Here is a 16,807-nt window from a genome sequence, read left to right on the forward strand (position 1 = left end):
GCTTTTATCACTCAGGCATACAAGTTATGGTGGGCAGAATGGAAAGAGCATCTATTCTGCAGATCGGCCCTTTCATACCGCGACATGATCGACCCCGAATACGAAATTCCCGATGACACTGTAAGTATCTCCAACCGATGTTTCATTTTTTCAACATTATTTCCATCAGTAGCTTACCCTTGTATTCCTTTTGCAGGTTAATAACATCCCCTCATCGGTTAGCAGGAGTGGCAAGCCGATCGACTTGTTTCCATCAGGCCCGATTTCCTCAATCGGCCACAATGCTCCCACTCTGGCTTCCATCGTGCATCGGGGTGTGCGCCTCAGGAAAGTTACGACCAGGAGAACCCAGACATCACCAACGGTAGCTGCTCCCACTCTAGCGCGGGCTTTCAAGGCAATTTGTCAAATCCTTATCTTTTACGCTGACTATCTTTATATCGGCTTTATTTATACTCATAAACCCTTGTTCGTTATTGCAGCAAACCAGTGCATCGGCAAAGGTCACACGTCAAGGTGCCGATGCCACCCAGTCCAGCCAGCCAAAGAGGAAGGGTGTCAAGAGCACCAGGGCCGAAACGAAACGCCAAAAAGTGGCAACTCCCCCTCTTCCTCCGGTATCTCCAATCCCAGTGGAGTCTTCTCCTTCTTCTCCAGAAGTCCAGACACAGCAAGCGCCATCTCCCCAACCAATGCAGGAAGCACCACAGATGGAAGAATCCCAGCAGGAAGAGCCTCAAACAGAAGGTACATCAGTTGATGTAGGTGAACAAACAACTGGTCCGGTGGGTCCAATTATATCATCGGCGGTTCTCCCGATTCAGACAACCGTTGTTCCTCCTCCAGGTAACATACTTTAACAATACCGTTGCCGATGAACTTATTTTCATTTAGTTTCATAACCCTTCCTGTCTTCTTTCAGTCGATATCGTCCCATCGGCAACCTTAGCCGATCAACCTGTAGTTCCATCGGCATCTTTGGCCGATCAGCCCGCAGCTCCGTCAGCACCTCCCAGTCTAAGGCAAGAGATCGCCTTGAAGCAAGTAAGTCACTGTTTACCGCCAGCATTATTTGCCGATTCTCCGAATATGAGCTAACCTTGCTTTCCCTCCCAGGAACAAGATTCTCCCGATAGCCTGTTTTCCTTCGCCATCGATCTCTCGGAAGAAGAAGGCGAAGAAGCAAGCTCTTCTCAGACAGTTGGCATTACATCGGCAGAGATCAGGGCCAGGCTGGAAGAATTGTCAGTTCTCCTCCACCAGGATACAGCGCATTTGGTCGATGACTCCGACCCTACCAAGACCCTGTTCAGAACTCTCAGAGGCCAAATCCCAGCCGACGTCGAAGAAATCCTGTTCCAAGCCGCTCATCTGGAGAGTCGCCAGCTGCAGTACCAGAGAGCTTCTCGGCGTCTTGCCGATAGAGCCGCTCAGACTCAACTCTCCGATGAAATGAGGAAAGAGAAACTCCTGACCGATGAGAAGCACAAGAACATCGGTATCCTGAGATCTTCAGGAGATGCGCTGAAGCAGAAGATATCCGATCTATCGGCAAGAAGAGAATCCCTGTTGGCGGAACTCAAGGAAGTGGAGAACGCCTTATCCCAAGCCCAACAGGAAGAGAGCCAATTGCCAGAGACCATCAGGCTTCTTGAGCACGAGCGAAACGTTCATGGTCGCAAGGCACTTCAACTGAAGAAGAAGCTGAAGCCGATAGAAGGTTCTGCCGATGATGACATTAAGGAGATAGAAGCAGCCAACCAAATCCGGCTACGCGCTATATCGGCAATCCAGACGCTGCTTAACACATAGAGTTTCCATCGGCATTGTATCTGCGCTTTCCTGCTTCCTCAGCTTTTAGTCTAGCCGATAGGACTGTTATCGGCGCCTAAACTTTTGAGACACCAAGTCTTGTCCCCAAGCATTTGGATCCAGCCGATAGGAGTGTTATCGGCACCTAAACTTCTATGCATCGACCCATATACTGGGGTAGTACTTCTTTAAATATTTGCCGTTTAATGCTCTGGGAAATTCAATTCCTTCGAGGGTTTCTAGAATGTAGGCATTACCAGGAGCCGATCGACTTATCCAATAAGGACCCTCCCAATTAGGAGACCACTTTCCAAACTTCGAACTTTTGGTCCCAATTGGTAAAATTAATTTCCATACCAAATCCCCATCGGCAAACTCTTTAGCCTTCACTTTCTTATCATACCATCTAGCAACTCTCTTCTTATTTTCTTCTATACTCATTAAAGCTTTTAACCGATGCCCTGCTAGATCGTCCAATTCATCGGTCATCAAAGTGGCATAACCATCGGAAGTTAATTGATCTTGAAAAGATAATCGCCTAGATCCAGCCTTAATTTCCCAAGGCAACACTGCATCATGTCCATACACCAATTGATAGGGTGATACCTTGGTCGATCCATGACAAGCCATCCGATAAGACCACAATGCTTCATTTAATAATGTATGCCACCGCTTAGGATTTTCTTCAATCTTTCGTTTAATAAGCTTGATAATTCCTTTGTTAGACGCTTCGGCCTGCCCATTGGCTTGAGCATAATAAGGAGAAGAATTCAACACTTTAATTCCCATACCGATTGCGAATTCATCGAACTCCCCCGATGTGAACATGGTGCCCTGATCGGTAGTAATCGTTTGGGGAATCCCAAATCGGTAAATAATATGCTCCTTCACAAAATCAATCATATTGGCCGATGTGACTTTCTTCAAAGGAATAGCTTCAACCCACTTAGTGAAATAGTCAGTGGCAACTAGAATGAACTTATGCCCTTTGCTAGATGGTGGATAAATCTGGCCGATCAGATCGATGGCCCATCCCCGGAACGGCCAAGGCTTTATTATAGGGTTCATAGCCGATGCGGGTGCTCTCTGGATATTACCAAACTTTTGACAACCTTGACATCCCTTGAAATATTTAAAACAATCTTCAACTATGGTTGGCCAAAAATATCCATTCCTTCGAATCATCCACTTCATCTTAAAAGCTGACTGATGCGCTCCACACACTCCTTTATGGATTTCCCCCATCAAACTTCTAGCTTCATCATCACCCAAGCATCAGAGAAGAATTCCATCGATAGTTCGATAATACAATTCATCTTCAAGGAGCACATACTTGGTTGCTTGAAATCGAACCCGTCTTTCAACTTTTTTGGATGGATCTTTTAGATAATCAATAATTTCTTTCCTCCAATCACCAGCACCGACTGCCGATGTCGCATTAATCATTGGCTGATATCCCGAGGCATGCTGAGCTAACCGATTAGCGTCTTCATTATGCAATCGGGGAACATGCTCCAACCGGAAATCCTTGAATTCCTTTAACAGTTGCATACTTCTCTCGAAATAAGTTATGAGAACTTCACTTCGGCATTCATAGCTTCCGGCCAATTGATTTATAACCAACATAGAATCCCCGAATATTTCAACAGCATCAGCACGAACTTCTCTTAACAACTCTAATCCCTTGATCAGAGCTTGATACTCAGCCTGATTATTTGTTGATGTGGCAACAATCGGCAAGGAAAACTCATACTTCCTCCCCTTAGGGGAAACTAATACAATGCCGATTCCTGCCCCCCGGTCACAGGTAGATCCATCAAAGAAGAGCGTCCAGGGTACAATTTCCAAGGTTTCCACTAGGCCGCAATGCTGAGTCACAAAATCGGCCATAATCTGCCCTTTGACTGCCTTAGCCGATTCGTAACGCAAATCGAACTCCAACAGCGCTAAAATCCATTTACCGATCCTACCACTCATAATCGGCATAGATAGCATGTATCGGACCACGTCATCTTTGCAAACAACAGTGCATTCGGCCGATAACAGGTAATGTCTCAGCTTGATACATGAAAAATATAAGCACAAGCATAGTTTCTCAATGGCCGAATACCTGGTTTCAGCATCAATCAACCTCCTACTCAAATAATAAATTACCCTTTCTTTCCCTTCAAATTCTTGAACTAAAGCTGAACCGATAACCGATCCATCGGTAGATAAATACAATCTGAAGGGCTTCCCTTGTTGAGGTGGAACTAGAACTGGAGGATTTACCAGATACTTCTTGATTTCATCCAGAGCCAACTGCTGTTCTTCTCCCCAAATAAACTCTTGATCGGCTTTCAATTTAAGAAGAAGACTGAAAGCACGAATCCTACCAGACAAATTCGATATAAATCTCCTGATAAAATTTACTTTGCCGATCAGGGATTGGAGCTCGGTTTTGTTGGTAGGGGCCACTATTTTATTGATGGCTTCAATAGATCTTCGACTAATTTCAATACCCCTCTGATGTACCATGAAACCAAGAAACTGCCCTGCCGATACACCAAATGCACACTTGTTGGGATTCATTTTCAATCCATGCTTCCTTGTGCACTCTAACACTTTTTGTAAATCGGCAAGATGCTTTGAGAAATCTCCAGATTTAACCACCACATCATCAATATAAATCTCTACGAGCTTGCCGATGAACTCATGAAATATAAAATTCATAGCCCTTTGATAAGTAGCACCAGCATTCTTCAACCCAAAAGTCATGACTATCCATTCAAATAGCCCAACATGACCAGGACACCTGAATGCGGTTTTTGGAATATCCTCCTCCGCCATGAATATTTGATTGTAACCGGCATTACCATCCATGAAGCTGATGACCCGATGACCAGCCGCAGCATCAACCAGTAGATCGGCGACAGGCATTGGGTATCCATCCATCGGCGTAGCTTTACTGAGATTCCTGAAATCAATGCACACCCGAAGCTTCCCGTTCTTCTTGTAAACCGGAACAACATTGGAAATCCATTCGGCATACCGACACTGCCGAATAAACTTAGCTTCAATAAGTTTAGTTATTTCGGCCTTAATATCAGGTAGAATGTTAGGATTACATCGGCGGGCTGGTTGCTGATGTGGCCGAAATCCAGACTTGATGGGTAACCGATGTTCAACAATTGATCGGTCTAAACCAGGCATCTCTGTATAATCCCAAGCAAAGCAATCTTTATATTCCTTTAACAAACTAGTTAATTGTCGCTTACTCTCGGGATCTAATTTAGCACTAATAAAAGTAGGCCTAGGCTTATCATCACTACCTATATCTACTTCTACCAAATCATCGGCCGATGTGAATCCCTGGCCTAATTTTCCATCATCGGCGAATCTGTCCATTAAAAACCGTCGTCAGAACCGACTGCTTGGATCGGTGGAATCTCATAGTCGGCAACTTTGAGAAAATCTTTCTCCCAAACTTCTCCTGAAATGCACCTGGTCCTTTCGTAAGTATCCGCTTCTGCCGATGCGATAACATAAGAAGAATCCCCTGGGACAATCTCAATCTTGTCACCTACCCACTGAACCAAGCACTGATGCATTGTAGATGGGATACAACAATTGGCATGAATCCAATCTCTTCCCAATAATAAGTTGTAGGCACCTTTTCCGCTGATCACGAAAAAAGTTGTCGGCAAGGTTTTGCTGCCGATGGTCAACTCTGCACATATCGCCCCCTTGACTGGAGACACGTTTCCTTCAAAGTCTTTGAGCATCATATCGGTCTTGGTCAAATCTTGATCCCCTTTCCCAAGCTTCCGATATACTGCATACGGCATAATATTAATAGCAGCTCCACCATCAACTAGGATCTTGGTCATTGGCTGCCCATCAACCCTTCCTTTGAGGAACAGAGCTTTAAGATGCTGCCTCTCGTCATCGGCAGGTTTCTCAAAGATAGCCGTCATCGGATCCAGAGCCAACTGAGCTATCTGATCAGAAAATTCCAATTCATCATGACTGACTGGTGCAAGAAACTCCATCGGCAACATGAAGACCATGTTGACGCCTGCCGATGGACCTTCCCTCTTAGTGTCTGACGGCTGCCGACTTCCAGAGTTCTCTCCCTTGTTGAGCTCTTCTTGCCTTTCACGTTGCAATCTCCTTTTCTGTGTCTTGGTTAATCCTCCAGGGCACCATGGAGGAAGTGGCCTTTGCCTTGCCGTCGGGCGTTGGTTCTCCCTTGACTCCATACGATGCGTGTTAGCATCCCTGCAAAATATGAATTCATCGGGAACCCGCGCATCAGCCATTTCCTCGAGCTCTTCTTGGTTCCTGGGAAAATACCAGACACGGTCACTAAGTCTGTTGTGCCCACTAAATCTGCCCCCCAGCCGGTCATGAACTGACACCCTTCCTCTGATCGGCCCATTAAATCGCCGTTCATCATTATGATAATGCCGATCGATCCTATCGTACCGATCATAACCGTTGCACTCAGGGCAGTCTCTGACAGTAGGAAGCTTGATATTTTCCTCCCAACAATGGATGAAGAATGGACAATTCCAATGATCCCTGTGCCGATTCCACTCCTGTCGGCGTCTTTCTTCTTCCCGTCGATAATCTTCCTGCTGGCGCCGATACCGATCTTCCCGTTGTTGCCACTTTTCTCGAGGCCTTCTATGAGTTATGACGATACCAGATCGAGGAAGCCTTCCTGAGCTAGTTCCTTCCTGGACCAAGCCCTTACTTCTTGCATCGGCAGTAGTAACTTGATGCTGAGGATCTACCGATGCACTCTTCTCAGCTGTCTCCGATGTTAAGACCTTAGCCTTCCCCTTAGCATCCAACATGTTTGTCGGGAAAGGATGTTGGTCTATCTTCATCGGCTTCTGGGCTTTGGAACTGTCAAACTTGATTCTCCCTGACTCTATAGCCGATTGCAGCAGCTGTCTGAATACTTTGCACTCGTTGGTGTCATGGGAAGTTGCATTATGCCACTTGCAATATCTCATCCTCTTCAACTCTTCTGCCGATGGGATCACATGGTTAGGTGACAGTTTGATCTGACCTTCCTGAAGTAGAAAGTCAAATATCCTATCAGCCTTAGCGGTGTTAAAAGCAAACTTCTCTGGCTCCTTCTGCCCAAAAGGACAAGACATCGGCTTCTTGTTTTTTACCCACTCTGCCAAACCGATTACTGGTTCTTCATCAGAATCTGAGCTTGTTGCTTCATCAACAAATGACACTTTCTTATTCCATGCTCTCTTAGGCTCGAAAGGCTTGATGTCTTGATCAGAAATCCTCTGCACCAAATGACTTAAACTTTCAAACTCCTGAGAGGCATACTTATCCCTGATATGTGGCAACAAACCCTGGAAAGCCAAATCGGCTAGCTGCCGATCATCCAGAACTAGGCTATAGCATTTATTCTTGACCTCTCGTATCCTCTGCACAAATCCCTCAACCGACTCATCATTACGTTGCCTCAACTTGACCAAGTCGGTGATCTTCTTCTCATGAACCCCCGAGAAGAAGTATTTGTGGAATTGCTTCTCTAGATCGGCCCAAGTAATTACTGAGTTGGGAGGTAATGATATGAACCAAGTAAAGGCCGATCCAGACAATGATGATGAAAATAGACGAACCCTCAATTCGTCCCTATTACCAGCCTCTCCACATTGAATAATGAACCTGTTGACATGCTCCATGGTTGACGTGTCGTCCTGTCCGGAAAACTTTGTAAAATCCGGTACCTTGTACCGATGTGGAAGCGGGATCAAATCATACGCGGGAGGATATGGTGTCCGATAAGAATAAGTGTTGACTTTGGGTTTTATCCCAAATTGTTCCCTCATTACTTCAGCAATCTTATCGGCCCAATATGCATCGGCATCTTGCCGATGAGGCGGCTGCGGATCTGGCACTTGGTGGCGAACCTCCACGTGTCTGTTCGGGACGTGATCTGCACGGAACATCGTATTGATCACCTGTCCTCCAATCTGCGGACCACCAAACTGCTGTCCACCGATTGGCTGTCCTCCGAGTTGCTGTCCAAAATTCATTGGCTGTTTGGGAATCCCCTGACCTTGGAAACCGGGATAGACCTGCCCTTGCTGGAACCCTGTAGTCTGATAACTCTGCTGGGGCGATTGTGGAAAGGCTTGCTATCCAAGCCATCCATTATTAGCGTTCATCGGCATAGGTGCTGCCGATGATTGGTAATTGGGTACCGTCGTTGAATTAACATACCCCGACTGGGCCATAGGCCTCTGTTGCATCAGCATTGACTCTGCCGATGCGTTGGGCATCTGGAACATTGAATCTTGAGGATTTCCAGTGTGAGGCCTAGCAGTAGTGGTTGTGGTATACCGAGGACTCTGGTTCACCGGCGCATTGGGAGGTGCCGATGCCATAGGAGTTTTGCCCCTCATGTCAGTTATTTGTGATGTTCCCGGCGTCAACTCTGGAGGCATACCGTAACCCCACCAGTTGGGAGGAAGAGTCAACCCTGACATTGCCGATGCCAACATATCTGTTGTCAGTTTATGCTGCCCAACTGAAATTTGTGGGTTGGTTGCCATCGGCATAGATAGTGCACCAGTAGTCCCCGATGTACTTGGAGGGACGGCAGATTGTGCACTTGCATTCGTCAAGGCAGCCGATGGAGTCGTGACCTCTGGTGCCGTTGGCTGATGATGGGAGGGGCCCACATAATCTGGTGGGATTTGTCCTTCCTTGAAAGTTCTTGCCACGGCATTGAAAACCGTATTAGACAATACACCAGCTTGGTTAATCAACGCTCGATTGATGGCATTGTCAACCATATCTTGAAGCTTGCCAGGATTGGCGTCAAAGGTAACCTGCCGTGGTGCCGACAGTGCATCTTTCTGGACCACTTCGCCGCTCCTGTTTATGCTGAAAGACCTCAGGCATTGCTGCTTGAACTCTTCCATGGCTTGGGCAATAGCTTGCTTCTGCTCATCCTTGAGGTTGGCCTCCGTCACGGGGATGACGTTCTCTTGATCGAGGTCAGAGATCGACATGTTGATCTTGATCTTGAATCTGGTCCCACTGGGCGTGCCAAAAGATGTGTTGATGCAAAACTGATCTGCAAACACAAAGGGCTAATACCCGATTCAAACGTTAAGGCGTGCCAGCCGATTTGACCTTACTATCGGCAAAGGTGATAACTCGAATACTTTAGTCCTGACAACAGCGATGCGCCCGGATGTCACGGCTAAGAGGTACTCACGCGGAACTCGAGAACACGCCGAGCTTAAGTCGACGAATTCCTAAGAACTCGTAATAAAAAGAAAAAAGTATGACGAAGTCGTCGAAAAGTAGATGCTGGAATATGAGTAAAAACGTGTGTTTGATTGATTTCTTGATTCATTATTACAAGGCCCTAGGGTTTATATTTATACCCTGCTCAAAGAGCTACAACCAGACACGATTAGAATTCGAATTCCAAATTACACGGAATCCGTATACAAAACGATGCAAATAATTAAGGAAATAACAAAACTATCCCTCGTGACAAACCGAAACTCCTCCACATGACAACTGGCAGCTTCCGGACTCCTCCTTTGCATCATCGGCAATCCCTTTGCCATAGTCATCGGCAGACCTTTTTATCTAGCCATCGGCACCATATTACTGCCTGTGGACTTAGTTACATTCAACCTCTCCCTCATTGGCAACCCGCTTTGTAAACATCGTACTGCCACCTTATCCTGCCATCCTAGACACGTGCCTAGAAACGGTGTCAACAGCTTGGTTTGCCAAGGGACTGGCAAAAGATAAGCTTGGGGGAATTGTTGATGGTCGATACCGTCAACTTTATTAGAGCTTTAGACCCAAAGGTGAACATGAAAACACACTAGTCTAGGGTTTAAACTGACAATTTCCATGAGTTTTGTATATTCTGTATTTTCCAAGGTCTATTTTTAGAAAAGCTAAAAAGAGGGATTCAAGTGCAAAATAAATACGAAACTTATCCACCACGGAAAGATCACGATCGGGACGTTGGAAGACTCTAGAAGACACCCAAAGAGCTGGGGGGCCAAAGGCCGCCAGGTGGGGCCGGCTGGCCCCACCCTAGCACCGGTCGGTGCCCCAATGTTAGGGTTTTGGCCCCCTTCTAGAAGCTTCCTCCACCGCCTATGAGGAGTCATCTTGGCCCTTGGTTAAGTCGGTTTGATCCTGCGGCGCACGTCGATCCCACCGGGTTATAAATAAAGGGGCAGACCCCCCTCCCTGGAGGCATCAAGTCATTTGGAGATCAATCCATCAAGAGCCTTCTCTAGTTCATCAGAGCCTCTCTAGTTCATAGATTTAGCCTAGTTAGATTAGAATTAGAAGAGTTCTATGTTTTCTTTCCTTTTTTCTATTTTTTACCATTTAATTAACTGAGGTAGGTAATTTTGAAATTTAGTTTTTATTATTAAAGGTACGTTGGTAACTGTTCTTTTATCTTACTGTCCCTGGGCACCATGATTCTCTCTACCAGTAAGCACGTGTCACCGTTGAGCTTCTTCATCTTCTCTGCACTATGGGATGACATGATGCGGTAACATGCAACCATCTGGTTATCACTGATGCATGCACATTGTTTGCACTTTTGCTTTTGCTTTTGCTTTGATAAGAGAATACAAGCATAGCTCTTTGTTTGCTCTTTGGGCTGGAGCGAGTGAGATAGCTTTTTGTTTTCTCTTTTGCATGGGGCTGGAGCTACAGAATAAAGCTAGAATGATGCATCGGTCATCCACCGTTCTGCCGCTAGGTGTGGGGACACGGAGCTGGCGTGTAGCTTCTGATGCTTGGACCCAGTCGTGTGGGAGGGGCCGGATCTGAATCTTGCTGTGGCTGGGGCTGTGCACAGCAAAAACAACGTAGGAGCAAGGACCAGGCTAAGTTGCCCCCTGGGCCTAGCCCATCAACTCCTCCTCGTGTAGGCCATGAACTGAACATGTCTAGTATAACACTCCAAATTTTTGAATTTGAAATTTAGCTTGAATTTGATTTAATTTTGGCTTAGTTTGAATTTTTGAGAATTACTAAATAATTTACAAAATTAAATAAAATGAAATATAAGGTAGAAAACTTGTTTGTGTGCATTCATGCTGCTGCATAATTTTTTCTTTTGACTTATGTTTATTTGATTGTCTTTGTTTGAGTTTTGGAGCAAAAAATAAATAGGAGAAATCTGTTAAAAAAAAAAGAAAAAGAAAAGGGGCAAGCGCCCTGGGCCGGCCTCCCCCCTCTCCCTGCACGCCCGCGTGGGCCTCTGCGGCCCAAGCCGCGGCCCAGCCACACAGCAGCTGCGCGCCCCTGCCCTTCTGCCGCCCGCTGCCGCTGACGGGTGGGGCCCACCCGTCAGAGCCGCCCCCAACCTCCCGTCCGAAACGGACGGGGCAGCCGCGCCGCCTCCCGGTTTCCGAGCCGCACGCGAACCCGAGGTTCGCCCGCGCCTATAAATAGCGTCCCTCAGTCGCGCACGCGCCCCTACGCAAACCCTAGCCGCTCTCGCCGAATTCCGCAGCGCTGCCGCCGAACTCGTTGAAATCCGCGCCGCCGCCGTCGAGCTTCTCTTTGCCGTCGACGTTTCGCGAAGGTGAGACCCCCATTGCATTTGCCTCGCCGAGCCGCACCCGCTGGTGCCCTTGCCTCGCCCTCTCGCGCCGCGGACCGCCGCCACGGCGAGCTCCCGCCCGCCGCCCATGGCGCCACCGCCGCCCGGCCTGCGCCCGCTCTCGCTCCGGCGCGCGGTCCACCGTGGACCGCGGCTTGCCGCCCCCGCACGCCGGTTCACGTGGACCTGGCCCATGCAGCCGGCTCGCCCGCTCCCGCAGGCGCGGGCCACCATGGACCGCGGCCCCCCTGCCCCGCGCCCTGGTCCACCGCACAGTGCCGTGGACCGGCCAGCTCGCTGCCGCCACGTGGCCAACCTGGCCACGCGCCCGCGCCGCCCCCTGCACTTTTGCAGAAAAGCCCCTTCCTTTATAGAAAATTAACCCGCCATCCTATGCAGTTCAAAAATAATTAGTTTTATGCCCTTAGTTTTGCGGTTTAACCCCTGGCTTGGTTAGAATTTATAGTTTTAATCCAAAATTCTTTTTAATTCAGTTTTAATTAGTTTTAATTACGAAAAATAGTTCAGTTTATCTATAGATTTGCCATCCAACTTGTTTTAGCCATAACTTTTGCATCGTAACTCCGATTTAGGTGATTCTGGTCGCTATAGTTTCATTTCGTCGAGTAGAATACAGTAGTACAGTTGCTTTCTGTTTTCGCATGCTTTGGTGTACTGTTTCTGATTAAGCTTGTTTGCTTGCATGTATTGCTTCGTTTGTGTGATGTTTGTCGCGTATAGCCAACGAGACGTTCGTGAAGGAAGAGGATCAGGATCCCGCTGAGTTTGAGCAACCCGACAACGATCAAGGCAAGTGCAGACACTGTTTGATCATTTTGAACCTATTCGTTAATGTCATTTACTTTATATGCATGTGTCCAATGAATGCAAACCCTAAGGACATGACTAGCTTACTTATCATTCCTTGTTCACCTGGGGCTATGTATATGGGTAGAATAGGCTATACTAGGTTTGCTTAGCTGCTCTACTCATCTTATACACATGCCTAAACAAGTAATAATCTCTACTCAACTTGATGCTTAAACTGTGCTGAACCTTTGGTCACTGCGGTGATGGCGATGATGGATGCTTACGAGCATCGTGATGATGGTGGTGACAGGGGGAGCGGGTACCGTTGGTGGTCCGGTTTGCCGGGCGTACCCGTCTCTGCTCTCCGTAAGGACTTAGTCAGGGAGCGGCCCCCCTGGGACTTACAGTGCAGCTCCAAGCTATATGGCTCTGGCTTGACTAATTAGCAGGACCTCCACTAGTAGGGTGTTACTTTCCGGGTAGGCGTGAGGAAGTAACTGTTGGGTATTTTAAACGCAAACAGAAAAATCCGCAAGCGCACGGATACCGATGTAGCTTTCACCCAGGAGTATTCCAGAGTATCGATTTTCCACAGAGAACGTGAGTGTACTAATTAAGAATCAAGATCGCCCAAGGATAACTATATAATTATTTTTGGTGGGAAGAGAGGAAGTTTCCTGAGAGTTCTCTAGTTGATCTAAGAATCAAGAATTACTTCAAGATTATCTATATCGGGACATCAGAGCACTAACCACAGAAAGAGATGAGAAGGGGGCTAGGAAGGTCTGACTACGGTCCTACAAACACCGATCCGAACGTGGTGGAATACGTCGACCGTTAGGGCTGTCACTACCCTAGGGCTACCACAACAATCCGTAGGATTGGGTGCAATTCCAGGTAATCGCAAGACTAAACACCACGTCTAATCTATTAATTACTACTCTAGCGTTATAAAGACTAGAGCACTTGATGCAAGCGGGAATCCAATAAATAACTTGAATGTAAATAAAAGTAATTAGAGAACTCAGGAGTTATGAATTGAAGAACCTAGAGAACGATGAAGAACGAACCAGTTGCTGCAAAAGTACAATGTTGAGGAAGATCCGACAGATCCGGCTCCTCCTCCGCTCTCCTCTTCTCTCTCCCTATTTTCTAGATTACAACTAGAACTAACTAGAACTAGAACTAGAGGAACTAGAACTAGAACTAGATGAACTAGAACTAGATCTAGATGAACTAGAGGTAGAACTAGAAGAACTAGAGAGATCCTCTCTACTTGGATGAAGAATTGAAACCCTAACTTTGATTCTGTAGAAGAGGTATGATCTCCAGGGGCCAGGGGGGTCTGGTTTTATAGTCCCTTCAAGTGAATCTGGGCCGTCGGATTAAACCGACATTGATCGTGTGGTTTTCCTTGAAGTATTAGGTCGGTGGAGCATGATCCCCGAACATCACCCTGATTGGTCCAGGGGGGAGGGCGGGCGCCCAGTAAGGGAGGGCGGGCGCCCAGTGCCCGGCTCCATTACGTCTCCCGTTCGGTCCCGTGGCTTCTGGAGTCTTCTAGATGATAGAAAATTGCGCGGCACGTTAATATCTCTATGTAAACCCGACGTGTGGGCCTTTCTTCCGTATTTCCTGATAACCCCCTACAGAAATAGACAAACACCAAAACTTGTGGAATTCTATCAAATAAAACCCTAAGTCTAGGTGTTGGTTGCATTTGGATCCTTTTCCATGATTAGTTGATGGTTAATTGTGAGCATTAAGGACCGTCAACAAGCTCCCCCAAGCTTAACCTTTGCTCGTCCCTGAGCAAAGCTAAAATCATCAAGAAAACAGGGGTTACTTTTATGCCTTTTACTAAAGGGTTTTAAGTTATCACTAAGGTCTTAAGTGATTGAAAAACAGAATGATCAAGTCAAGCACTATGTCTCAAGTTCTTCTGTCTTACCTTTGTTCTGGAGTTGTTTGTAAGTTTCCAAAATAAATCTGAGGCATTTGCCTTCTTCTCGAAAGATATATATAAGTAGAGCTTTAAAAATTTTAGCATACTTACTTTGCATTTTGCTATGTCAATGCTCGGAGCAAGGGAGAGGAATGTCATACTCCTAGATCAAGACCTTTGACCTTTTTGAAGAGTTTGTCATCTCTTACTGGCATATTGCTTATTAGAGGGACCATGGGCTATCATTTTTTTTCCTTTTTTTTCTCTTTTTTTAGTCTCTTTTTTTCAAGTGGGCAGCAAGTACCCCTAATTCTACTGTCGGACACATGTCCATTTTTTTCCACTCAGGTGGGTATCTTTGTACCCCTAATTCTACTTCGGACACTTGTCCATTTTTACCTCTCATCTCACTCTTTTTTTTGAATCAAATTTTTGCATAGTCCCATGCCTCTAACGCAATAATACTTCGGAAGAGTGAATCTTTTATATTTTTAAAACAAAAAGATCTTGATCTTGGGAGCATGATAATTCTCTCAACCAAAACTACAAGAATTAACAATGGCTTGAACAAAGAAAGTACCCACAGTTTTAATATTTATTTCTTATAAGACTCTAGGTATTATGATCTCATATATTTTTTTTTATGAATTTTTAGATTTTCAAAAGATAAAATCTCCAGAACTCTAGCAAAACTTGGAACAAGTTAAATAGTAGCTCAGACCTTCTCATATCATGTTTGTCAATTACCTAGACTTGAATCAAACTTTCTTTTTATTTTATTTCAAACTTAGTATTACATAAAACTATTATATATTTCTCAAAACAAAAACTGTGTTTGGTTTCATGGTTATGCATTTTTTTTATTTCTGAATACTAGTAAATAAAACTAAGAAAGAAAAATAATACTTATATTGATTTATTTTTTTTATTTAGCAAACTAAGCAAAGATATATATATAAGCATAAAATCTTTATTTGGGTTTTTATGATTATGCATCTTTTTATTATTTGAGTAAAGTATAAACGTGAGTAGAACACTTAGCTGGATAAATGGGGGTGCTCTCCCCCAAGCTGGATTTTGACATAATTTCTTCTGATGTAGCTAGCAGGTGGCGGAGGTGTATTTGAATGTCGGCACCACTCTGACAGCGATTAGGATGTCCTTCGTCTGCTAGTCTTCTTTGATCCTTGAATTCTGTGAAGCTCAAATAGACAACAAAGCTTTGTGGAACTAGTTAAGTGTTAGCATAAATATCTAGCCTTTATCATGTTGAGCCTCCTCAATAAATATTACTCATTAGTAGGATCATAATTTTATTTTTATAATTTTATTTTTATAGGACAGGAATATATTTATTTTATTTTTATGCCACCACAGTGAATGTACTTATGGGTTTTATGCCATGAGCATACTCACATGGGGCTTACTATTTTTAACATTTTTATTTTCTTTTTAAGATGATATGAACCTGATTAACTAAGCAAACTATTTTAAATAATTGAAAGGGAAAAAAGGATAACTACCAAGTTTAACTCTTACCAAGGCGTTCGGTGTTTTTAAGTCCTCCGAACGGGACTCTCTATTTTCTCAGTTGTCCTGGGATTCGCTGGATGGCGTAGTTAGTGGTTCCGGCAGCGCCTGGTCTTCATGTATAACTATCTTCTCTCTCCACACCTGACACGGTGCTACGGTCTCCTCAGGATAATTCTGTTCAAGCTGTATGTCTTCAGACCTTACTACTTCTCCTTCGTAGTCTGCCCATCCGTCCTTGATGATTTGCCTCCTCTGGTTACGGTTGCGTCGTCTTCTTCTTGTCCTGACCTGCTTAGAGTCTTCAACTATATAGTTAAGGTCAGTAAAATAGTGGCATACCTTCTCAGAGGGGAAGTGCATATGGACTTCTCCGGTTCCAATGTAGATGATTGCTTTAACGGTGCTGAGGAACGGTCTCGCAAGGATGATGGGTGAATCGTACTCGTCTTCTCCGATCTCAATAACCTTCAACCTTTCGGAATGTCTGATATGCTATCTCGAGCTGAATGTATGTCGGTTTTAGGGGCATGGTTCCGAACAGTAGCTGATAGGTGACTGGGTCATCCTTTTTGGTCAGGGACGGTGACTTAAGTCGACGATCTTGACCTCCTTGAACTCCAGTGACCATCTTAGCTTACTCGGTCTACATTTGCTTGTTCCTGTTCCTCCTATTGGTCCTCTTCCTTGGTTCATGTCGGGAATGCTCTGAGATTGTGTAGTCTTGTTCTTGAAGGAAAATGTCTCATTTCTCCCTTTGATGTAGAAACTGATCATGGCAGCACTAGCGTAGATGACAGCTCCTGAGGTGTTCAGGAATGGCCTCCCTAGGATGATGGGTGCCCTCTCATCAGTACCAGTCTCTATCACCATGAAGTCTGCTGGGGCGTACAAGGTACCAACTCGGACGTAGAGGTTCTTCAATATTCCCGTTGGGAAACTTAGCGTACGATCTGCAGGCTGCAAGCACACGGTTGTTTCTAGTAAAGGATGTGTAAAGAATTTTTCATAGAGTACCCTGGGCATAATGTTGACACTGGAGCCAAAGTCGCAGAGTGCTTCTGGGAAGTCCACCATGCCGATGGAGA

The sequence above is a fragment of the Sorghum bicolor genome, chromosome 10 (genome assembly GCF_000003195.3).
Source record: "Sorghum bicolor cultivar BTx623 chromosome 10, Sorghum_bicolor_NCBIv3, whole genome shotgun sequence".
In the NCBI taxonomy this organism is placed as follows: Eukaryota; Viridiplantae; Streptophyta; class Magnoliopsida; order Poales; family Poaceae; genus Sorghum; species Sorghum bicolor.